Genomic DNA, 25,122 nt, shown 5'->3' with positions numbered 1-25,122 from the left:
GCCGCGCGGGGCCGCCGCAGCCGCCTGCGCCCCGCGGCCATCAGAGGCCGGCGCGGCGCCGCGGCCCCCGCATGGTGCGCGGAGCGGAGCGCAGCGAGGGGCGGCGGGCGCGGGGCGCGGGCAGGCTCCGGCTGCGGCGCTCCGGGAGCGACCCCTCCTCTTCTCAGCGCGGCTGCGGGGCGGCGGCCGGGCCCATGGCGGGGGCGGCGCGGGGCTCCCGCGGCCGCGCCGGGTGCGGGTGCGCTGCCGTGCGAGCGCGAGTGGCGGCGGCGGGGCCGTCACGTTGTGCTATACGTGCGGGGCCGGCAGCCGCAGCCCGGCGACGTCAAAGCTGCGTGGCTGCTGCTGCTGCTCAGCGCCTTCCTCCGCCTCCTCCTCCTCCGCCGCCGCCGCCGCCGCCGCCCCCCGTGGCCCCGCGGCTCCGCCGCCGCCGCCGGGCGCGCATGGCCGCGGGCGCTGCCAAGGGGGATGCGCGGTGCGACCGCGCCGCTCCGGGATGCGCGGAGCGCTGGGACCCGCACGGAGCCGGTGGGTGCCGGTCTGGCCCGCTCTCTCCCGGGATGCGCGGAGCGCTGGGACCCGCACGGAGCCGGTGGGTGCGGGTCTGGCCCGCTCTCTCCCGGGATGCGCGGAGCGCTGTGAGCCGGGATGCGCGGCGCGGTGCGGCTCGCACGAAGCAGGGTTGCGCGGCGCGGCCCCGCTCTGTCCCGGTCCCGCTCTGTGTCTGTCCCGGGATGCGCGGCGCTGTCCCGCTCTGTCCCGCTCTGTGTCTGTCCCGGGATGCGCGGCGCTGTCCCGCTCTGTCCCGCTCTGTGTCTGTCCCGGTCCCGCTCTGTCCCGGGTCCCGCTCTGTCCCGCTCTGTCCCGCTCTGTCCCGCTCTGTGTCTGTCCCGGGATGCGCGCCGCTGTCCCGCTCTGTCCCGGGTCTCTCTCTGTCCCGGTCCCGCTCTGTCCCGCTCTGTGTCTGTCCCGGGATGCGCGGTTTTGCGCGGTGCGGTGCGGACGGTGAGGGGCGCCCCGAGCCCGCGCTGCGCTCCCGGCCCGAGCGGTCCGTCCCGGGCTGCGCTGCCCGGCCCTGAGCCCGCTGTCCCCCGCTGTCCCCCGCTGTCCCCCCGTTCCACCCCGCTCGCTCTCTGCCCGGTTCTGGGGCTCCCCCGCGCTCAGCCCCCGCTGCTTCCCCGGCCCCAGAGGGTAAAACCCCCGTGCTTGCTCCAGGCCGTGTCCCGGGACACGGGGCTGTGGCCCGTCACCAGCCTGGAGTGACAGAGGGGCACGGGGAGGTGACAAACCAGCTGCTCTCAGTGTCCGAGGCACCTCAGCCGCTGGGTTTTTATCCGGTTGCTCCCCCTTTGGGAATCTCAAATTCTTGAGCCCCCTGACTGGCTCCCAGCACCTTCCCAGCCTCCCTGATGTCCCTGTGTTTTGGGATCCCATGGGATTTGTCCTGGTCGATGTCCTTTTCTCTCCAATTCCTCAGAACAAACCAAGGAATTTTTTTTTGTGGAAAAGGCTGCCCCTGTCCTCCTCCGTTTTTCCTTGATTTCTCCAAGGATTACACCGAACCCGTGGGCACCTTGGAGACTGAAGCACCCTGTGCCTGCACCAGTGAGGCTTCGTGCTCCAGGCTGGGACAGTGACAGTGCTCTGGGAGGGACAATGGCACTGCCAGGGGTTTTGTGACCCACAGGACACTGCTAACAAGGCTGGGACACTTCCAGAGCTCTCCTGACAGGGGCTTGAGCCTTTCCATCACTTCCATGAGCTCATCCAGCACATTGCTCTGCTGTCCTTCCGCCCCCAAAGGGCTCGGGGCATCCAATCCATCCCTGGAATTCCAGCAGGGAGTTGAATTCCATCCCAGCTGGGGCTGCTCCCTGTTCCCAGCCTGGTGAGGACGTGGGAAGTGGGAGACGGGATGGGTACAGCCCTTCCCTGTGCCTTTCCCATGCCCCCAGAGCTCAGGCTGCCACCCAGCACTGGCCAGAGCCCGTCCCCAGCCCGCTGCCATCCGAGGGTGACGCTGAGGTGTCCCCGTGGTTGTGCTGAAATCCCGTGTCCCCACCAAGGGACACCGTCCTGTGCCATTCCAGACACCCTCCCTGCTTCTGGCTGCACCCCACGCCCCTCAGTGCTTGCTGTCCTGTCTGAAGGGATCTCAGGTGCCTTCTCTGAGTCCTTCTGGTGCTCCTTTTCCTCTGGTTTCCAATTCCAAGGAGAATCTGGGGACACCTCCAGAGGTTGCACTGCCAGCGTGAGCTTCAGCTCATCACCTTCAACCTCCAGCTGACTGTTGCCTTTTTTCTGCCTTCAGCCCCTCCTTTTTCCCCTTTTCCCCCCTCTCCCTGCCACACCTGTGCCCTCCAATCAACATCTGGGCCACATCTGGGCTGTGCCCATCCCAACCCAGAGCTCCCTTCCCAGGGATTTTCCCAACATTTTCCATTCTTACACCTCCACCCAACCATCCCACAGCACAAACGTGGCCACGCTCCAAAACTTTTTTGACCTCTGTGAGCATTTTCCTCACCTGTAAAACGCCATCCAGGGCAGGTTTGGGAGGAAAAGCTGGAATTCCTCACGTGGAAATGGTGGGAAAAGTGCCACGATCCCTTTTGGCTGCTCTGTATGTTGAACATCGAGAACACTTTAAAGGGCCGAGCCTTTCTCTCCCTATTCCCAACCTTCCCGTGGTTAATTCCAGGATCCTCCCAGCACAGCCAGATGTTCTTGGATCCTGGAGTCTGGAATCATCACCTGGCTGGAACAGCCCTTAGGAGGGATGCTGTTAGCAGGTTGTTAGCACACCACTGACAGCATTCCTTTGGCACTGGGGGGGGGGGGGGGGGAAGGAGAAAGAAACCTCACCAAAAAAACCACTTGGAATTAGGGAAAATAATTCCCAGTTGGAGTTTAAGCAGGTGCACAAATCTCCGTGGGGTAAGAGCCCAAATTATTTCTACCTGAGGTGTTTTTTTTTTAAAGTATTTTTTCTTAAAAGTTTAAATATTGCAGCTGCTGCTGAGATTTGCTTGAGGGTGTTCAGCTGTGATCCCAAATCCAGGAATCTCTCTGGACAGGGAGGAGAAATGAGGAATTAAAAGAACTCATCGAGTCAGAGACGATTTTCCTGAGTGTCCCAAATCACTTCCTCTGACGTTAAATATGGAGCTGCTCCCTGCTGGAATGATCTAACTGGGAATTCAGCTGGTCCCAGGATGTTCCCAGGAGCAGGACTGGGGTTTGTGGTCAGGCTCCAGCATCTCCAGAACTTGTGGGAAAACAGTTCCCGAAGAATGGGAAATTCGGATCCTGCAAGCTCCTCACGAGGCTCATCCAGCAATTTCAACCCCAAAACAAATCCTTGCTTTTGTCCCTGCTCCCAAATCCATGAGATTTCTCCTCTTACTCATCCAGGAATGGAGAAGTGTGTCCAGAGGGCCACCACACCTCGGTTGGGATCCAAGAGGTGGGAGAGCAGCAGGTGAGGATTCCTGAATTCTGGGGCTGGATTGGGAATCCCTTGGAGGGAATCAGGAGATTTGGGATTCATCCATGCCTTGCAGGGATGCAGCCAGGGACTCGCTGGGTGTCTTGGTCACGAGCAGAGCTCTCCAAACTCACAATTTTCACAAAACCCTGAGATTTTTTGCTTTCCCCCATGCACGAGGAAGAATGGAGAGGCTCCAATGGGATTTCCTTTTATTCAGGGAAATAAACTCACTTTCATTGCAATATTCCAAAGAATTCCCAAGCTTCATTTCCATACTGCAACAGGGGCAGCTTCGGCAGCACAACTGTTGTGGCTTGATAACTTCCTTTACCTTCACAACAATTCCCTTTTTCCCTGATTTCCTGCTGATCATGCACAAGACACTCGTTATTTTTGGAATGTCAGCCATCCTGGAGTTATCCTTGTCCATTCCTTGTTTGTCCAACAGCCAATCTTTTGGAAGGAACACATTTTTCATGTGGTTTCTTGATGATTTCCAGGATGGAAAATTAAAATTTTGTTGCCATCATTTTGACCACCCAACGGATTGAGCAGCCTCGTTTGTCACTGGTTAATTAAATGTTTAATTTCTTCAAGCACCAGGGTGTTTCTAATTTATAAAAAGGAAAAATGAAAGTATTTGTAGCAGGCCCTGGGATTTTGTTTTACCTGCTTCGTTTTTGCCATCCCTCAATTTCCAAGGATTGTCCAGTGAGTGATCACAGATGGAATGGTTTGTCCATCAGAATATCAGGGTTAGTTGTTGTCTTGGTTTGAGCAGCCAGGTGTCTGCTGAGGAAGGCAGGAGCCTCCCCTGAAATGGAAAATACAAACCCCCTCCCTCTGAATTGTTATAATTTTGAAATTAAGGGGCTCTCAGGCAAAGAGATGGAAATAGGAATAACAGTTCTTTACTAGGAAAATTAAAAATACAAATGCAATAGTACAAAACAAACCCTGCCAGAGTGAGAGCAGCCCTGTCCCCTGTGGGTCAGGGAGTGGCTCAGCCCCATCCCAGGGGGGCTCAGCCCTCCTGCAGTGCCAGCTGTGCTTCTGCTGGAGCAGGATCTGCACAAGGGGGGAGTTTTCCTTGGAGCTCCAGGGCTGGGGGAGATGGGCCTGGGCTCCTCTGGGAATGCAGGGGGAAGGAAGCTGCTCCTCTGGGAATGCAGGGGGAAGGAAGCTGCTCCTCTGGGAATGCAGGGGGAAGGAAGCTGCTCCTCTGGGAATGCAGGGGGAAGGAAGCTGCTCCTCTGGAAATGCAGGGGGATAAAGCTGCTCCCCTGGGAATGCAGGGGGCAAAGGCTGCTGTGCTGTTCCCAGGTCAGATTGGATCCAGGTAGGAATGTTTGGCTCCTCCCCTGGGCAGAGCATCTCCCCACGGATGATGGAATTTTCTCAGCCATGCAGGGACACTCAGTGCCCATGAACAGGAGATAATTAATAATTAATGGCCCATGGACAGCAGAGATCTCCTGGAGGGAGGATTGGCTGTGGAGAGACAAAGAAGCTGCCCAAAGAGCAGCAGAGAGCTGCCCCAGCTCTGGCAGATGGGGACAGAGCACACACCCAGCCACATCCTGCATTTCCAACCTAAGGCAGGTATAAAAACCCCCTGGATTCCAAGGATTTCACCCACAGCCCTTCCCTGTGAGATACAGCGTTATCCCTGACTGTGCTTCCCTCCCCTCAGCAATGAGGAACCATTGGAATTCTCAGATCCAGAGGATTGTGCAGAGGTGTGGAGGGAACAAGTTGCAGGTAAATAAAAACAACTTAAAACTTATTCACAGATAAATAAAATAATTCTGAATTAGTCTTACTCAAATAACAAAAATTCCGGCGTTTTAATGCTTCCCACATTCCAGCAGCCATTTCTTCCAGGAGCTCTTGGGCAGCTTTTCCATTTTATCCAGCACCAATCAGAAGGAAATTATTTCCTCTCCCTGTTGGGAGCAAGTCCACAAATAATTGAGATTTGACTGAAGGAGACCATTAAGCACCATTAAAATCCTGAGTAATTCTGTGGCGTGGGTGAGTTCTGTGGTGCTGTATTCCCTCCTTTTTCCAACTTAGAGTAAAAACGAAGGGAAAACTGAATAATTTCACTCAGTCTTACAATTCTGATGGATTCAAGGTGTTTTAGAGCGGGAACAGATTATAGCTAATTAACAAATCATCCCAAAATGAGGTGGGGAAGCACTGGAAAAGGGAAATTGTGAATTCCCCATTCCTCGTGGTGTCCTGGAAGGGCTTGGAGCAACCTGGGATAGTGGGAGGTGTCCCAGAGGGTGGAATAAGATGAGTTTTAAGATTTCTCCCACCTCAAACCATTCCAAAAATTCCATTAACTGAAATGTTTCATGGAATTTTTCCTTTTCACACAGAATTTTCCCCTTCAAACCAGCAGAGGAACAAATCAGGAGCCAAAACACCAAATCTCATCCTTTAGGCCAGCACAGACTCTTCCTAACTTTATTCCCAGCCCTTGGATTTCAGTCCATCCCAGTGAGGCTTTCCCTTTTTGGGGCAGATATTGGAATTTCAAATCACCACCAAATGCAAATTTTAAGTGGCTCCAGCTCCCCCAAAGGTTCCAGCAGCATCTTCCTTGTGTTTTTCCCACTCTCCTGATGATCTGGAGTTTCTCCTGGAAATTGGAACCATTTTTAGGGCCAAGCCTCGGAGGGATGGAATTTTGGGGTAAATAACGGCATGGGACAGACCCGTTAGCCACGCCTGTTTTCCTAAGTGGTGCAGTTCAAATCTTGGAATTATTCTAAATTCAGCCCAGCTTTGCTTCCCAGGATTGCTTGGAATTAAGAGGAATCCTCCCGATGGCCAAAAATGTGTATGGATGAAACAATTTGTGCTGCTGGTGGGATATACACATGCCTCAGGCCAAGCTTAATGTTAGGCTGTGCCTTAGGCTGGATCTCTCTGTGGGGTTTCCCTTTTTTCCAGATCAAAACATCCCAGGATAATGTCAGGGATGTCAATGATGTAAAAGTCTGTGAGATGTTTAATGGCTGGGATTTGTTGTGTGGGTTACTGCTCTGGATACAGGAATTCAGGATTCAGGTTTTTCAGGGATGGCTGGGAAAGGGGACTCCAAGCCCAGCCACTGGGAATGCCCAGGAAAATCATGGAATGGTTGGGGTTGGAAGGGGCAGAGGGGACCTTGTGGCTCTCACAGCTCCTGCCAGGAGGGGACAGCCGGGGGGTCGGGCTCTGCTCCAGGAACAGGGACAGGAGGAGAGGGAACGGCCTCAGGCTGGGCAGGGCAGGCTCAGGGTGGAACCAGCAGGAATTTCCCCATGGAAATGGTGATTCTTGCTGATTCCAGAGCTGCAAACCAGCAGCAGATCCAAGAGATCCCGTGGGGCTGGGCGTGGGGTGCCCACAAGGGACATTCATGATCCATGGAATCATGGAATGGTTTGGGATGGAAAGGAGTTTGGAGATCATTTAATCAAGCCCCTGCCATGGCAGGGACCCCTCCCACTGTCCAGCTGCTCTAGCCCCAGTGTCCAGCCTGGCCTTGGGCACTGCCAGGGATCCAGGGGCAGCCACAGCTGCTCTGGGAATTCCAGCCCAGCCCCTCCCCACCCTCCCAGCCAGGAATTCCTTCCCCAAATCCCATCCAATCCACTCTCTTTTAGTTTAAATCATTCCCCCTTTTCCTATCACTCCATGCCCATGGAGAATTCCCTCTCCATCATTTTTATAACTCCTGAAAGGCCTGGATGTCCTCAGAGTCCCTTTCACCACACAGCACCTCCTGCCTGGAGCTGGTTATGGAACCTCAGAATCCCAGTTTGGCTTGGACAGGACCTTGGAGCCCATCTCATTCCAAACCCTGCCATGGAAGGCTGGAATTGTTCAGGATTTGGCTCCTGACCACGGTGCTGCTGCTCCTCAGCAGGGTGTGGATGTTCCTGGTTTTGTGTGTTCTCGCCCAGCTCTGGCTGCAAAACTCAGCCCTGTGGTGTCAAATAATCAAAATAATCTTGTGCCCTGCTGTGCCAACATTCCCTGGCATGGGAACAACGAATCCCTGGGGACAACAGGAAATAAATGGGTCACATTTAATTAACCAGTGACAAACGAGGCTGCTCAATCCGTTGGGTGGCCAAAATGATGGCAACAAAATTTGAATTTTCCATCCTGGAAATCATCAAGAAACCACATGAAAAATGTGTTCCTTCCCAAAGATTGGCTGTTGGACAAACAAGGAATGGACAAGGATAACTCCAGGATGGCTGACATTCCAAAAATAACGAGTGTCTTGAGCATGATCAGCAGGATATCAGGGAAAAGGGAATTCCTGTGAAGGTAAAGGAAGTTATCAAGCCACAACAGTTGTGCTGCCGAAGCTGCCCCTGTTGCAGTATGGAAATGAAGCTTGGGAATTCTTTGGAATATTGCAATGAAAGTGAGTTTATTTCCCTGAATAAAAATAAATCCCATTGGAGCCTCTCCATTCTTCCTCGTGCACGGGGGAAACAATTAAATTTGGAGCTTCTCACTGCAGCCACTCCACACTAAACACAGGGTGGATTTATTAGCAGGAGATATTTCCACAGGCATGGAATTTCTTTGGAGTGGTCATGAGCCAAGGGATCCAGCACCACCCAGTCCTGCTTTGCTCTCCAACCACAAATCCATGCAGGAACCTGTTCCCCTTCCAGAAGAACCCACTGCGATTAAGGATGAAAAGGAATATCTTTATTTTAATCCAGTTTTCAGCGGAGCCGATGGGATGCTGGGAGTTTCCTCCTGGATTACGTGGGGTGGAACCTCTTGGGAAGGCTCTAAAGGATCAGTCTCACACTTCCCAGGAATTTGGGGATGAACAAATTCAATTTTCCCTGCGCTATTGCACTGCGAGTGTCACTGACACAGGACAGGGAGCTTAGAGGTGTCTGGAGAAAGTGTTATTAAAATTCCAGCAGGGTGGATGCTGCAGAGCTGGGTCAGGATTGGGAATATTCCCAACTGAGGTGTGAGGGTATGGAATTGGTTCTCAGAGAATTATGGAATCATTGAGGCTGGAAAAGCCCTCCCAGCATTAAGGTTGGAAAAGTCCATCCAGCCTTGTCCCCAGCACTGCCCCAAGGCCACCACTGCCCTGTGTTCCCAAATGCCACATCCACAAGGATTTAAATCCTTCCAGGCATGGGGACTCCACCCTGTACCTCTGCCAGGGATGGACAACAGATTTAGGGAAGAAATTTTTCCAAATATCCAATATAAACATCACAGAATCACTGAGATTGGAAAAGAGCTCCAAGACCAGAGTCCCAGCTGTGCCCGATGCCCACCTTGTCCCCAGCCCAGAGCTCCGAGTGCCACCTCCAGGAATTCCTGGGACACCTCCAGGATGGCCACTCCAAACCTCCCTGGGCAGTGCCAATCCCTGAGCCCCCTTTCCATGGGGAAATTCCTGCTGTGCCCACCCTGAGCCTGCCCTGCCCAGCCTGAGGCCGTTCCCTCTCCTCCTGTCCCTGTTCCTGGAGCAGAGCCCGACCCCCCGGCTGTCCCCTCCTGGCAGGAGCTGTGAGAGCCACAAGGTCCCCTGAGCCTCCTTTGCTCCAGGCTCAGCCCCTTCCCAGCTCCTCAGGAACTCTCCATTCCCTTCCCAGCTCCTCAGGAACTCTCCAGCCCCTTCCCAGCTCCCTCAGGAACTCTCCATTCCCTTCCAGCTCCTCAGGAACTCTCCAGCCCCTTCCCAGCTCCTCAGGAACTCTCCAGCCCCTTCCCAGCTCCTCAGGAACTCTCCATTCCCTTCCCAGCTCCTCAGGAACTCTCCATTCCCTTCCCAGCTCCTCAGGAATTCTCCAGCCCCTTCCCAGCTCCCTCAGGAACTCTCCATTCCCTTCCCAGCTCCTCAGGAACTCTCCATTCCCTTCCCAGCTCCTCAGGAACTCTCCATTCCCTTCCCAGCTCCTCAGGAACTCTCCATTCCCTTCCCAGCTCCTCAGGAACTCTCCATTCCCTTCCCAGCTCCCTCAGGAACTCTCCATTCCCTTCCCAGCTCCTCAGGAACTCTCCAGCCCCTTCCCGGCTCCCTCAGGAGTTTTCCAGCCCTTTCCCAGCTCTCTCAGCCACTCCTGGGGTTCCATGGTGACTTCACTGCCTGTGGCCTCTTGCTTGTCCCTTGTCTGTCCCACAGCAAAGGGACAAACACCTTGACAACCAAGGGCAGTGACCCTCCCTTCACTCTGAATCCATTATTTATCCTGATCCAGACCAATGGTCTAAAATGGAGTGGAATTTGGGATCAGGTGCATTTCCAGGTGTCGTGGGGGTGAAATCAACGGGAATGTCCCCTGGCTCTTGCACGGGGTTGTAATTGTGTAATAAGCACGAGTTTGCTGCAAAATCTGCCTTTTAATTTCTCTCCAGCTTGTGAGGCACTTCGCACACCTGCCTAATAATTTGAACAATAATAGCTCGCGGCAACAAGATTTGCAGGTGAATTCCAGACATTAATTGCTCCTTTTTCATCTCTTTTCAGCCAAGATGTTTTTCTATTCCTGTTCCAGATGAGTCAGGCTTTTCCTTCTCCTTTTTAATGTCTCTTTTTCATCTGTGAAAGCTGGGCTCGAAAGGGAAACCTGTTTTGGTTCAGCTTGGGTGAAAACAAGCTCCTTTTGGAGCATCCTTTGCCTCATTTTCCCGTTTTTCCAATGGGATGAGCAGGAAGGAGCAGCCCATGATGGACATTCTCAGTGTCAGCATGAAGGGAATTTTGGTATTTTGCAAGCATCAGTTTTCCTGGAGAAACTGGGTGGGTGTGATGGAGAGCCAGGGATATGGAATCTCATGGAGCTGCTCCTGCAAGGAATTGCCCAATAAATAAAAATACCAAATATCTTAGCAATCTCTTTGACAGTCCATCCAAATTCCTGCATTTTGAGGGCAATGCATATTTGACCACTTCGTTAACAACCTATCAATTATTTATCTAATTCCTGTATTATTCATAAAGCAGAAAAATGAAGAGGATTTCCCTCTGAAATGCACAAGTGGGAGTAGAAAGAAGGACAAAAAATCCTCACCCATACAATCATTATTTGAGGATAATTATGGAATTTTAAAGATCACATTTCCTGCGGGTCAGCTCTTCATTCCACAAGAGATGTTTTGGATTATTTGCATTTGGAACCTGGAGTTTCCACCCAGTTGCTGGGATGAAAGGGTTGAATTCCAGATTTGAGCCAGGCTTCAGAGGCAAAGGGCTTGGAATTTGCTGTCCTGATGTAAGAATTCAGCTTTGCTCTTGTTGCAGAAATCTTGGATTCTTCTCGGGTTTTGCAGCCATCAGTGAGGTCAAAGAGGCGCCAGTTTGAGGGGGTTTGGGGCAGAGGTGCTCCTTGTCCAAAGTGGCAGGAATTTTGGGATAGAATCCGAGCAAGGCAAAGTCTGGAGCCACAGGTGGGCTGAGAATTCCTGCAGGAAACCCCCACAGGGCTGAGTATCCCAGAGATCACCACTTGGGGTGATTCCTTTGTCAAGGAACAAAGAAATTTGGGGCTATGAGGAGCTCAACTCATCCCATTCCCATCAGGTCGGATTTATGCTAAACTCTATCCCAGGCTGCTCCAATCCCATCCAGCCTGGCCTTGGACACTTCCAGGGATCCAGGGGCAGCCACGGATTCTCTGGGAAACCTGGGGCCTCCCCATCTTCCCAGGCAAGAATTCCTTCCTAAAATATTCCCACCAGGAGATGAAACACCCCACAGGTAGCTGGGGATGAGCAGAGAATTCCCAGCAGGGATGTCTGGAAAGTTTAATTTTTGCACTCTGAAACAACAATGGAAAACAAGAGTGGCCAACAGGTGATGTGGGTGTGCACATAAAAAGGGTCAAATAGTTTGAAATTTAGAGATAATTGAGAAATCCCAAATGTTGGATGAATTTCCCATTTTTTTCCACAAAGAGATGGAATCCAGGAGTGGGGGCTCTCCATCCTTCTGGAATGAAAGGGATGCAGCCAAAACTGCCCGATAGGAGAAGCAAGAAAATCTCCTAGTGCTGCATGAGGAGAAGCTGCATTTTTAATTTTGCTGTATTTTTCACTCCTTTGGTACTGAAAAACCCCAAGAGAAAACACCGCTCTCAAAATCTTGGTGGGTTTAAAAGATATTAAAAAAAAAAAAAAAAAAAAAAAAAAAAAAAAACTGGGAAAGACCTGGGAAGCTCCAAAACTGATTGGATATCTCAATATTCTCCTCAGCCTCCAAATTCTTTCCTAAGGAAAGAGTAATTAAGGCTGTGGAAGCAAAGGGAAGGAAAGGATAATTTCCATCCTGGTTTTATCTGGGATAAATTGCAACACCTTTTTATCTTTCAGATAAGAGGACAGGTTCTTAGATAAGGGAAATGGAGCAGATCCAAGTTATCTCTTTTAAGGAGAACGTTTGAGTTTGTTCTCCACAGGGAATTGTTCCTAAAGGTGGAGATGCTGGGATTCATCCCTGGTTTGCAGCAGCTCTGGAATGTCTGTGTGTGCTGAGCAGGAATTTCCTGGGATGTAGAGAGGGAATGCTTTGCCTTGGAAAGCTCCTGTTTATTTTGGGAATTAATCAGAACTCCAGAGCAGAAATTTGGGATATAACAGGTGTTTGTCCCATGGAGTTTGGTTCCAGAGAATCCCAAATTTGTTTGGGTTGGAAGCAACTTTAAATCCCATCTTGTTCCAAGGGCAGGGACACCTTCCACTATCCCAGGCTGCTCCAAACTCCATCCAACCTTGGACTTTTCCATCTGCCCTGGAACATGGAAAATATGAACTTGATGGATTTAATCCATCTAGTAATAATAATTAAATCATTAAATCCTTGATGAATTTAATATTTCCCAAACCCCACGTGAAGTAACTTCATGATGATTTTGCCATCCCTGGTTTTTGAACAGATTTCAAATACTTGGAATCAGAGCTTAATTTCAGTTGAAAGGGATTTATGGAATTCCTTGGCCCCAGCCTCCCTCTCAAAGCAGTGCAAAGTTAAATGAGGCAACCCAGAGTTCAGGGCAGTTTATTTCTGGATATCTCCAAGGATAAAGATCCCTTCTTACAGTCAGGATGAATTCACACATTTCTCCTTCTAGGAACTTTTCCCACTTCATCTGTTGGCACAATTTTCCCAAGGAGCCGGAACTTTATTCACATTCTCAAAAATCTTTTAATCTTAAACAAGAACCCCAAGACCACTGGGAATGGGAAATCAGAGCTGGCTCCAGCAGGGTGAAGTTTGGGAGATAAAAAGGACAAAAAAAATTATAATTGTTCAGCCCTGATAATTATTTCCTTTGGCAAGAGTCAGAACTCCATGAATTGGGAATTTCTGGAGAAAGTGGAAGTTTCACACCTGAAAAATGACTAAAACCTCCCACCCCCACAGCTGAAAATGGTGTCAAATCCTGTAAAATCCTGAGTTTTCTGCAGGAATCGCTGCTCCAGCCTGGATCCCCTGGTGGGTCACAAATCCTCCAGCAAACCTGGGCTCCGCTCTCCATGGTCCTGCCAGGACCCTGCTCCAGGCCGGGCTCCTCTCTCCATGAATCCTGCCAGGACCCTGCTCCAGGCCGGGCTCCTCTCTCCATGGTCCTGCCAGGACCCTGCTCCAGGCTGGGCTCTGCTCTCCATGAATCCTGCCAGGACCCTGCTCCAGGCTGGGCTCCTCTCTCCATGAATCCTGCCAGGACCCTGCTCCAGGCCGGGCTCCTCTCTCCATGGTCCTGCCAGGACCCTGCTCCAGGCTGGGCTCTGCTCTCCATGAATCCTGCCAGGACCCTGCTCCAGGCCGGGCTCCGTTCTCCATCGTCCTGCCAGGACCCTGCTCCAGGCCGGGCTCCTCTCTCCATGAATCCTGCCAGGACCCTGCTCCAGGCCGGGCTCTTCTCTCCATGGTCCTGCCAGGACCCTGCTCCAGGCCGGGCTCCGCTGTCCATGAATCCTTCCAGGACCCTGCTCCAGGCCGGGCTCCTCTCTCCATGGTCCTGCCAGGACCCTGCTCCAGGCCGGGCTCTGCTCTCCATGAATCCTGCCAGGACCTTGCTCCAGGCTGGGCTCCTCTCTCCATGGTCCTTCCAGGACCCTGCTCCAGGCTGGGCTCCTCTCTCCATGGTCCTGCCAGGACCCTGCTCCAGGCCGGGCTCCGCTCTCCATGAATCCTGCCAGGACCCTGCTCCAGGCCGGGCTCCGCTCTCCATGAATCCTGCCAGGACCCTGCTCCAGGCTGGGCTCTGCTCTCCATGAATCCTGCCAGGACCTTGCTCCAGGCTGGGCTCTGCTCCCCATGAATCCTGCCAGGACCCTGCTCCAGGCCGGGCTCTGCTCTCCATCGTCCTGCCAGGACCCTGCTCCAGGCCGGGCTCCTCTCTCCATGAATCCTGCCAGGACCCTGCTCCAGGCCGGGCTCCGCTCTCCATGGTCCTGCCAGGACCCTGCTCCAGGCCGGGCTCCGTTCTCCATCGTCCTGCCAGGACCCTGCTCCAGGCCGGGCTCCGCTCTCCATGGTCCTGCCAGGACCCTGCTCCAGGCCGGGCTCCGTTCTCCATCGTCCTGCCAGGACCCTGCTCCAGGCTGGGCTCCGCTCTCCATGAATCCTGCCAGGACCCTGCTCCAGGCTGGGCTCTGCTCTCCATGGTCCTGCCAGGACCCTGCTCCAGGCCGGGCTCTGCTCTCCATGGTCCTGCCAGGACCGTGCTCCAGGCCGGGTTCTGCTCTCCATGGTCCTGCCAGGACCTTGCTCCAGGCTGGGATTCTCCATGGGATCCTCCCTCTTCCTTCACTCTTCCATTCCAAAGCCCTGCCAGTGTTGCTGCTGGGCTCAGTCTTGACTGGAGATCCTGGAATTGGCTCCACCAGGAATGGGAGCAGCTTTTGTCACCTTCCCACAGATGCCACCCCTGCATTGGCCCAAAACACACCAAATAAAAACATTTTTATGCGTTGCTTCCTCAGAGCTGTGGCGCAGAGGTTTTCAGAGCATTCCTCACCCTGGGGCACAGAATCCTAATTAATTATGTTTAATTGTGTTGCTTGTCAATCCTCTGAGATGAAAACAAACGAATTTATGCAGTTGTGGCCCTGAACCGGCTTCATTCTTGATCTCTCTTGGTGTGACACCAAACCTGTCCCTCTGCCTCGTGCCTCAGTTTCCCCAGCAGAGCTTCCCCGCCCAGCTAAAATCACACAAAGCTCATCAACCTTAATGAACTCATTAAGGACAGCACTCCAGTGATTGTGGTGATGGAGGCCATGGAAGTTCCTAAATTAATTAGGGAGGCCAATTTAGGAACTTGGTTGAAATGTGGCTCCGATTTCTTCCCTGGGTGCCTGAGTTCTCTCGGGGCACTGTTCCTCTGTGAATCCTGCCAGAATCACATCTTTCCCTGGATTTCCCCCTCTGGAAGCGAACACAGATTGTTGCTGCCACTCCAAACCTTTTCTCTGCGTGGCCATGGATGAGGGAACTCAGAGGCACCTTCCAGAAATGAAGCTCCGGTGAAATCCTAAATGATTTTCTGCTCTGCTGGTACCCTTTGGAATAAAGATGGAGTGGAGTGGGGAATGGAGCTGTGTCAAACAATTCCCTGAAGGGGAAAGGCAAGGGAGTTTTAGCACTCACCGCCCCAGACCTGATTTATAAAGTTGTTCTTTTATGGCTCTAAATCTCACAGCAGCACAAACCAACAGCCGTGGGTCAGTCAGATGGAGAAATCAATGAATCCAGGATTTGGACTTCAGATGAATCCACGTGGGACAGCACGGTGGAATTCCCGTTATTTGTGGGATCAGCAGCGCTCCTGCCAGGCGTGGGGCCAGGTCTGGGCTCTGCTCCGTGGGCAGGAATATCCATCAGCGCTTTATCCAGACTTGGCTCAGCTTTGGCTCAGCTTCCAGGCTCCCATGAAATCCAGGTGGAGTTTCAGTGCCTGGGGTGAGGATGGACTGCATGGACGTGTTTCTAGATTGTCTCAGTGTCACTCCAGCCTACAAAATCATGGAATCACGGAATGGTTTGGGTGGGAATGAATCTTAAATCCCATCCAGTGTCACCCCTGCCATGGCAGGGACACCTTCCACCGTCCCAGGCTGCTCCAGCCTGGCCTTGGGCACTGCCAGGGATCCAGGGCAGCCACAGCTGCTCTGGCAATTCCAGCCCAGCCAGGAATTCCCAATTCCCAATCTCCCACCCATCCCTGCCCTCTGGCAATTTAAAACATTCCCCCTTGTCCTGATTCTGGCTGTCCATATAAAATTCCCACTTCCTCCTTTTTAGAAGTGGTGTCAGGCTCTGCTCCAGGAACAGGGACAGGAGGAGAGGGAACGGCCTCAGGCTGGGCAGGGCAGGCTCAGGGTGGGCACAGCAGGAATTTCCCCATGGAAAGGGGGCTCAGGGATTGGCACTGCCCAGGGAGGTTTGGAGTGCCCATCCCACCCAAGCAGGCAGCAGAAGATCCCAAGGATTCTTTCCCTGTGCACTCGGGGATAACAACAGCACCTTTGTTTTCAAACATCAACTCCATCAGCACTTGGGAATGTCCATTGGGCACAACTCTTCTGGAACTTCCCTCCAAATTTAATCCTTCTTTTATTCCCCTGCTTCTTTTTTCCTCCACTTTTCCCACACTTCCTGCTTATTAATGATCTGAGGGATGATTTTATTTGCTTGTGACTCCAGAAATTTTCAACCATCCGGCACAACTGGCTGCACGTGGAGAATAATGTAACATATGCTAAGTGTATGCATGACCTATTTAAAGGCATGGATAATTTTCCTGGTAAAACTCTTTTAATGGGACGTGGCTGCCACACTTCAGTGAGTGGAAAATTGGGATTTTAAGGAACGTTACAGTTGGTGCAGAGACAGGAGCAAGGAAAGAAACAGGAGCCAGGTGTTTATCTAATAATAAAGTTCCTTATTTGGAACCCAGAGATTGTGTAAATAACCCGGAATGTTGAAGGTTAAAGGATCAGAAACCTGGCCAAGACCTTTAGGAACTTTGCCAAGGTATTTAACCAGGAGCTGAAATATTCAGGAAAACTGTTGCTCTGACTTTGTCCTCTGCTGAAATCCAAGAAAATTCCTCAAGTTTTGCTTCCTTCAAAGCTCAGATTCCTTAAATGCGTCACAGATCTTTATTTTAAAATATTTGCTGCTTTATTTTAAACTCCTCTGATTTAAAGCTGTTAAAAACTGGCCATTTTGGGAGTCAAAGGTCACAAATTAAAAACCATCCCTTGAGCTGAGGTGGTCCATCGGGTGGATTCTCTCCTTCCCCTCTCAGAGCCCCTTCCTAAAAATTCCCACCTGAAGCTCCTGCTAAATCCAGAGCTCCCACCAGCAGACCCAAACTGGATTTCAGGCCTTCAAGTGGCATCAGACTCATGGAAAATCTGAATGGAAAATTCCACTTCTGGTTAAAAATTCCACCTCATCTCCAGGCTGAGCTTTACCAAGTCTGGGTGCTAAATATTATCCTGAATTACTACTGGAGGGAAGAGGCCTCTCTTTGGGAATGGTGTCACGTGGATGTTCTTGGAAATGATGAGCAGGACACGCTCACACCTTCTCCAGACGGACCCAGCCAGCCTCATCCCCAGCAGTTTTCCACTTTTGTGCGCCTGGTGTCCATGGATTTTCACTGTAGACACCAAAATTGGGTCTGATCAGTAGCGATGAATCATTAACACAGAATCCCATAATTTCTGAGGCTGGAAAGAGCTCCAAGATCAGAGTTCCAGCTGTGCCTGATGCCCACCCTGTCCCTAGCCCAGAGCTCTGAGTGCCACCTCCAGGAATTCCTGGGGCACCTCCAGGGATGAGCACTCCAAACCTCCCTGAGCAGTGCCAAGGCCAGAGCACCCCTTCCATGGGGAAATTCTCCCTGATTGATTTTTAACTAATTGTCAGTTTGTCTCAGGGTTCTGAAGGGTCAGGGTGACCCCAAAAGATCATAAAGAAACTTTTCTCCCCTAGCCCGGAGCAGCCAAAGAAGGAGCCTGGAATGGTTCCGATTGCGTTTTCAAGGGTGTTTATTTTCCCTTATCTATAACATTCTCTCTCTGCCCTGCTGAGCTCTGGCTAGCAAGGAGGTCATGGCAGCCTGTCTGCCCTCTCAGGTGGTATTTTCCTTTCATATCAAAAGTTACGTATGCATGTTTACAATTTCTTTACCAATTCCCATCACCTATCTTAGACTGTGAATCTCTACCTTGAACCAAGAGAAAAGTGTCGCCATCTCAGCAAGACATGGAGGGCAAGAAGGAGAAGGTCACGCCCAAATCCCTCCATCTTGTACCCCTGAACCCCACTCTAAAAACCCCAAAATTCTACTTTTCCACCCTGTGTTAACTCAACTCCCACACTGCTCAAACCCTTGTGGCTGTAATTCCTCACACAGAGTTGGCAGCTTTTCCCACGGGCTAAAATGGAAGCCACAGGTGGTTTTGAGTTCATGTCAATGTTTCTGAGCCCCCTGCCAGGGTCTGGAGCAGCCAGAGGGATGTGCTGGACTCCCACACCAGGACTGAGGCAGGGATTTGTCCTTCCCTGGGGAGATCACCCGGCAGCAGGAGGAGAGGAAGAGGATGAGGAGGAGGGGGAAATTGTGGGGTTCAGCTGGAGGGAGAAGCGCTAGGATGGAGGTGGAGAAGGTGGCAGATGCTGGGTCCTGTGGGATCTCCAGTGGCCTGGAGGGCTCCTGGTGGGATTGTGGCTGTGGGATGGGTGGAGCAGCCTCTGTTTGACCTGAAACACTGAATTTTCCAAGGAGAGCTCTGATGGAGGAGCTCTGGGACCTTCATGCTGAGCACATGAAATTGTCTTGGGAAATGAGCTGCCTTGGCCATTTTTAGTTCACCCCAAATTTCTACTTTTTCACCCTGTGTTAACTCAACTCCCACACTGCTCAAACCCTTGTGGCTGTAATTCCTCACACAGAGCTGGCAGCTTTTTCCACGGGCTAAAATGGAAGCCACGGGTGTTTTTCGATTTTGTGCCAAAGTCTCCAAGCCCCCTGCCAGGGTCTGGAGCAGCCAGGGCAGCCAGAGGGATGTGCTGGGCTCCAAGAATTAATGATTGGCATTAATGCTGGCTGTGAGTGTGACACTGTGTCCCTGATCTCCTGTCCCCTCCCCAGTCCCCCTGGAGGGTGCTCAGTGCCATTTTTTGGGATATTGCTTTGCAGGACTTAGTCTGTCCCACCTGCAGAAGGGTTAAAATGCTGCTGCAGACTGGGCAAACTGGGACAAACTGGTATTCCATGTTCCCCCTGTCAGCGACACCTCCAGCCTGAAAATTGGGAATATTCCTTTTTGGATGGGCGAGTGAAAGCACCGAGGTCATTCAAACACGGAGATAGATCCTAAAGCAGCTCCACAACAGTTTTGGGATTTGGGATTGGGAATCCTGCAGGGCCAAGGGCTGCAAACCTGGATGTTCCCAGCCAATCCTGCTGATGCTGGAATTCTTTGGACACCAAGTGACCAAATCTGGGGGGACTGAGCCCCACAAGGAGCAAGTGGCACTGACCCAACAGGAGCGACCAGGACCTGCTCATCCCAATCCTTAGTGATAAATCCTGGAATTTTTATTTGCATACGAATTCCCTGCTGTGGCTATTCACTTCCAAGACACACAAGGACAAGGAAAAGGCACAAACTGAAGGAATTTGCCCTCCAGCAAAGGCAGAGTCCAAGTTTCTGACAATTCTTTCCCATCCAACCTCTCCGGACCTTTATCTTCCTGATAAGGCAGCAGCTGCAACTTGCTCAGGCACCCCTTAATGCAGCCCCAAAGGGCAGGAGGAATTTTTTATAGGGATCACTACTCCCAGCTCATGGAAAAATAAAGGGCACCTGAGGATGAGATACAGGCAGACTGAATATTTTTTCCCATAATGCTGATTTTCTTCACAAAATAAAATTGACATTATTTTTTTTCCCTGTCTGGTTCACAGACCAACTTCCTCTGGCTCAGCTGGAAGCCTAAGAAGGAGAGGGGGATTTTGAGGAAAAACCAACAGGGTTTACAACTCCAGGACAGTGCACAGCTCTGGGGGGGAGGCTGGAATAATTAATAGAACAGAAATTAATCAGGAGTCCCTGGCTACACAGTCACCTCTTGTTCTGCTAATCCTGGAGGATGGGGAGCTCAAGAGTCACCTAAACTGTGGGAAAAATGAAAATTCCCTGACATTTTTAGGATTAGAGAATCAAGGCATTACTTTACTCTGGCCAGGATGTGCAACAGAAATCCTTTAATCCACACATTGCCCAGGTTATGCAGAGAAAATCATCCCATCACACATTCATTGAACTCAATTTTTCACGTATTTTATACAGTCAAAACCCAGAGAAATTCATTTTTTTCAATGTTCCCAGGTTGTGCAGTTCTTAGTATTTTATTTCCTATCGGTTATTGATCCCTTTGTCTTTGATGTTAACTAGGTTCTCATTCTTATCAATCTTTTCTGGACCAGGTGTCTCTGACCATGCCAGGGGTGATGTTTGGAGTTGACGGTTTTTATCTTCTGTGAGTCTTCTGTGCTACTCCCACTCTGCTGAGATGTTCAGCTCATCACACATTGAGGGATGGAACAGTCCTTGGAAAAGAAACTTAAAATTCCTTTCTCCTGGGAGGGAAAGGAGAAAAAGACTGACTAAAGTTACAAAAAAAATTAAATTTAGTACGGTTTTCTAACAGCAGGGTGGTCAGAGGTGCTCCTGGTCACTTCAGCAATTATAGGATCATTAATATATGTTTTCTGAGTATGGGATTGTGCTGGCCATGGACTCGGACAGGGAACTGATTTTTCAGGGGGCCCTTCAGGGGATTGTGGCTGCTCTGAGAATTCAGTGGGACCCCCACAGCCCCGGCACCCTCAGAATTCAGGTCAAACAGAAAGGATGAGTGGAGAAGCAAAGAAACACCTCCTGAAGCTGGTGCCAGAAACTGAGACGCCGTGGGCACGGCTTTGGCACGAGTGGGAGCCGAACCCCGAGGGGACGCTCGATTATTCCCGGGAATGAATGTCTGGGGTCCTGACCCCGTTAATTCTCAGCCCGGAGGGGCGGAGATCAGGGCTGTGTGCTCGGAGCAGTCAGAGCCCCATGGCACCGAAATCCCCGGGGCTGGAAGCCCAGGGAGCAGAGCCACTGCCTTTTAACACCCTCACTCTTTCAATTCCAGGCAAAACATGGGGAAAATATCATTTATTTATCATGTTGTTCTTGCTCTCCAATTAAAGTGTCAGAATTAAAACAAAACCTTTAAAAAATTATGCTGCTCTGCTGTGCCCAAAATCCAGCCAGGGGCACAGGGACAGCGCAGGGGACGGCCGGGCACGGCTGGGTGCATCCATCACACGTGGGCCAAGGGCCCCAAAACCCGGGATTGGGATTTCTCAGCAAGAGGAAAGGATGGGAGACCTCGGCTCCCAGGAGCCACGGCTCATCCCCAGGGACCTCTGGTGACCAGGGGTGGCAGGAGCTGGCCTTGGCTCTCCAGGCTGAGCTGGGTCTCTGTTTCCTTGGCACACCCAAGGCAGGCTGACTGGGAAAGTCAGGAAGGGATGTTCCAAACGTTCCAGGCCGTTAGAAGGGTGAAGTTAAAAATAACAAGGGTTTGTGAAGGCAAATTGAGAAATAACAGGAGGAGGGATCCATGGGGAAGATGTGGGCTGGTGTCTGTACAAACAGTTCCTGGGTGAGGGGATGGGTGGAAACAGCTTTGAGATGGGGCTGGATGTCTGTCCCCTCTTCCAGCCACGGGTTTGTCACAGAGCCTGGGCAGTTCAGCTCCTGCAACAACCAAAGGGGAATTTCTGAGCTTTGGGATTAATTCCAGCCCAGGTTTGTAACACAGCCCGGACAGTTCAGCTCCTGCAACAACCAAAGGGGAATTTCTGAGCTTTGGGATTAACTCCAGCCCAGGTTTGTCACAGAGCCAGGACAGTTTGGCCAAATGGGGCTGCACGAGAAGGAGTTTCTGAACTCTGGGGGAAATGCCAGGTTCGAGGGGGGATAGGGGGCAGGTGGGTGGGGAAGGCTGCACCTTCCTGGTACCTCAGCAATGGGAAAGGAAGGGGGAACGTGCAGGAGTTTGGGATAAAAGGAGGCTGCAATTCTGAATCCTCAAGAGGGAAAAACCCGGGCAACTCTCTCCTTTGTTGGAATGAACTTCCAGGACTCCTCTGTCTTTTTTGCCTCCTTTATGCGGAATTTTCCACATACTGGGATTCTGGAAGGTTCTCCATGACAGGGCATGGAATGAGATGTCATTTAAGGTCTCTTCCAGCCCAAATCACTCCAGGAGTGTCTGTCTGTCCTTCTTGCTGACAGGTCCATGGGATACCTGAGTGCTCCACCTCAACTCAGGGCTCCTCACCCTGCAAGCATCCCAAAATCTGGTTCTTCCTGGCTATGGACACTGGACAGTTTTCCCATGGAAGGAATAGTTTAGGTTCAATTTATTTAAGTCCAATTTGTGATTGAGGCCCTCCAGGACACTTTCCAGTCTGGCTGCAGGAAAAGGAGCAAATGCTCACTCAGCTTAAGTAGGGAAGATTTATGTTTCCCTGACACTGGATAAATCTGCTCTATTTATTCCCAATTCCTTCCCTAAAGGACCGAGTTATCCTTAAAACAAACAACAGAATAGCTGGAGTGGGATATTTCATTCCTGCCAATAAAACAACTGTAACAGTAGCAATTTCTGTGTGGGGGGTTTTATTTCCCTTTACTGGGTTAAGGTCTGTGCTCTGGGAACAGATTGCTCCAATTTCCCTCTCCATGTGGGAAGCACCACTCCACAGGCAGAGCATGAAGGACTTGGATGCTCCAACTCCAAGGAGGACAAGGGAATTTTCAGCTTCTGAGCCTCTTCCCAGAGGGGTTTTCACAGAGCCCTAAAGAGAAGCCTCTGCTGGTAGGCACAGAGGAGAATTCCATGGAATCCCACAATGGTTTGGGATGGACAAGCTCATCCCATTCCACCCCCTGCCATGGCAGGGACACCTCCCACTGTCGCAGCTGCTCCCAGCCCCAGTGTCCAACCTGGCCTTGGGCACTGCCAGGGATCCAGGGGCAGCCACAGCTGCTCTGGCAATTCCAGCCCAGCCAGGAATTCCCAATTCCCAATCTCCCACCCATCCCTGCCCTCTGGCAGTGGGAGCCCTTCCCGGGTCCTGTCCCTCCATCCTTGTCCCCAGTCCCTCTCCAGCTCTCCTGGAGCCCCTCCAGGCCCTGCCAGGAGCTCTGAGCTCTCCTGGAGCTTCTCCTCTCCAGGGAACATTCCCAGCTCTCCCAGCCCGGCTCCAGAGCAGAGGGGCTCCAGCCATGGCTCTCCTCATCATTTCGGAGACACCTGAAAAAAATTCATGGAATCAGACTGAAGCTCTGCCTGTCTTCCCTGAATTTTGACTTTTTCCATCCCACCTGTCCCAGATCCTCACTCCTTGGCATGGACTGGTCACTTGACACCAGTTAAAATTCCTGGATCAGCTCAGACATCTCTTCCCAGTCCTTCCAAATCCTCAACACCATTTTTTTTTGGTGATAAGGGCTCACTCCAACCAAATTTTATTTCAAATATCTCCTTTTTTTTTTTACTTTCCAGGACACCTGGAAAGGATCTGGAGCCCCACACTAAAGGATACAAAAGTGCTGATAATGCTGACTTCGATGCCTTTTCCAGGCGAGATATTTTGGAATGCAATCTGTTTAATTCTCTGGGACCTCTGGGACACAACACCACGGTAGCTGAGCAACTCTTCATCTGGAAATCAGCTGAAATAGACTTTTCCCCCCAACATTTTGTGTTTCTCTTCTGTGAGAATCAGTTTGATCAGGGAAAACAAGAATTTAAAAGGATTTTCAGGTTGCTTTGTCAGCATCGAGTTCCTTCCAGAGCCCAGCAGGGCCTGGAATCAGTGATGTGTCCTAGGAAATCACCTTCTCCAGAAATATGGAATATCCTGAGTTGGAAGAGATTCACAAGGATCATCCAGGAGTTCAACTCCTGGCACTGCACAGGACAATTCCAAGAATCCCCAGATGAGTTTTTTCGATTCTTTTCCTTTTTTTTTCTCTTCCCCCTGCCCTGCTGGTAAAGGCAGTGATGGAGTGACTTCATCAACCCAACCTCGCTCCATCCTCATTCCCAGGATTGTGCCAGCACTGTCAAGGTCTGGTTTCCCACAACCACTTCTGCACATGGAAGTGATGTTGGAATCATGGCATCTGAGGATCATCGAGGTCAGAAAAGACCTGGGGATGTCCAAGGCCAGATTGGACAGGACTTGGAGCAGCTTGGGACAGCAGAAGGTGTCCTGCCCATGGCCCGGGTAGGACAGGATGAGTTTCGAGTCCCTTCCAACCCAAACCATTCTGTGATTCTCCTCCAGCTGGTGAGGAGGACTTGGGGGGCTGTTCCCAAATTTTAGGAGGAGCTATCCTTTTAGTCTGATCCCTGCTGATCATGATCCCATGGAAATAAGTTGGCTACAAGCTGGAATTTTGGCCAGAGGAGGGGAAAAAACTCCCTGGAGAGGTAGGAACAATGGAATTTTTGAGTTTTGAGGTGCTGGTCAAGAACAGAGTGAAGGATGGAAAGCTGAGCTTGCTGTTCCTGGGTAAGTCAGAGATGTAGGGAAATAATTGTGGAGAGGAACCAGATCATGGACAACAAAATCATGGGAAATGATTGTGGAGAGGAACTAGATCATGGACAACAAAATCATGGGAAATGATTGTGGAGAGGAACCAGATCATGGACAACAAAATCATGGGAAATGATTGTGGAGAGGAACCAGATCATGGACAACAAAACCACAGGTGGGGCAGTAAACTCTGCAGGACCTGTGAGAAAGATATTTGGGGATGTGTGATAAAAAAATCGGGGAACTCTGGAGAAGGACGGGATGGAATTGGAAGTGGGAAGATGAATTTCATGGTGGCCACAGTGTTCTGCGAGCAGCAAGATCCAGGTCGGAGTGTTGTGGACACTGAGGATCTTTCTTGGGGTTGTGACCAGAGCCAGGAGCAGATAAACAGGAACAACACTGACACTTTATCCCACTTGGCTCAAGTGGAAATTCAATCCCAAATTTTTTGCTTGGGAAGCTCCTGAAGTCCAAGCACCCAATTAGCAGCAGCTCTGCAGCGGGGGCTGACGAGCTTTCGATAAATGAGTGATCCTTGCAGAGCACCGAGCCAAAGCCACACCACTTCACTCCCAAGCCAAGGGCTCCAGCAAGGCAGGAATTCCCAAGTTTTGCATTAATTGGATTTTTAATGGCTTTCAAAACCAATGGAAAGTGTGAAGTGCCCAATAATTACCGCAGATTAAGGTGACACTTTGAAAAATGGATGGGACGAGAACATGAATGAAGCAAACCTTGCTCCAGCCTAAAACAATGGATAATGTGGATTTGATAATCCTCTGGAATAAATAAACACCAGGATCAGGCTCAACAGATCATTTTTCATGCTGGTAAATCACCTTTGAAACAACAGTGGCAACCAGAGATTGCCCAGCACTGCCCACAGCTGGAGGAGCAAATGCACCAAAATTCAATTTTATCACATTATTTCCAGGAAATCCAGAATAA

At 51.2% G+C, this 25,122-nt stretch overlaps 1 long non-coding RNA gene across 2 annotated transcripts; it reads left to right on the top strand.

The window, feature by feature from the left end:
• Positions 1–225: 225 nt before the first annotated feature.
• Positions 226–22,219, top strand: LOC146767449 (uncharacterized). 2 transcript variants are annotated; one of them, XR_014955873.1, is made up of 4 exons: positions 226–592; positions 3,415–3,481; positions 10,011–21,364; positions 21,446–22,219. It is a non-coding gene; the product is annotated as an uncharacterized LOC146767449 (long non-coding RNA). The 2 variants fall into 2 exon arrangements; XR_014955872.1 differs by lacking the exon at positions 226–592 and having other exon boundaries at positions 952–21,364.
• The last annotated feature ends 2,903 nt before the right edge of the window (positions 22,220–25,122 follow it).

Source organism: Lonchura striata, chromosome 5, assembly GCF_050655825.1.
Source record: "Lonchura striata isolate lonStrDom1 chromosome 5, ASM5065582v1, whole genome shotgun sequence".
In the NCBI taxonomy this organism is placed as follows: Eukaryota; Metazoa; Chordata; class Aves; order Passeriformes; family Estrildidae; genus Lonchura; species Lonchura striata.
This window is presented reverse-complemented; position numbering and strand designations above follow the sequence as displayed.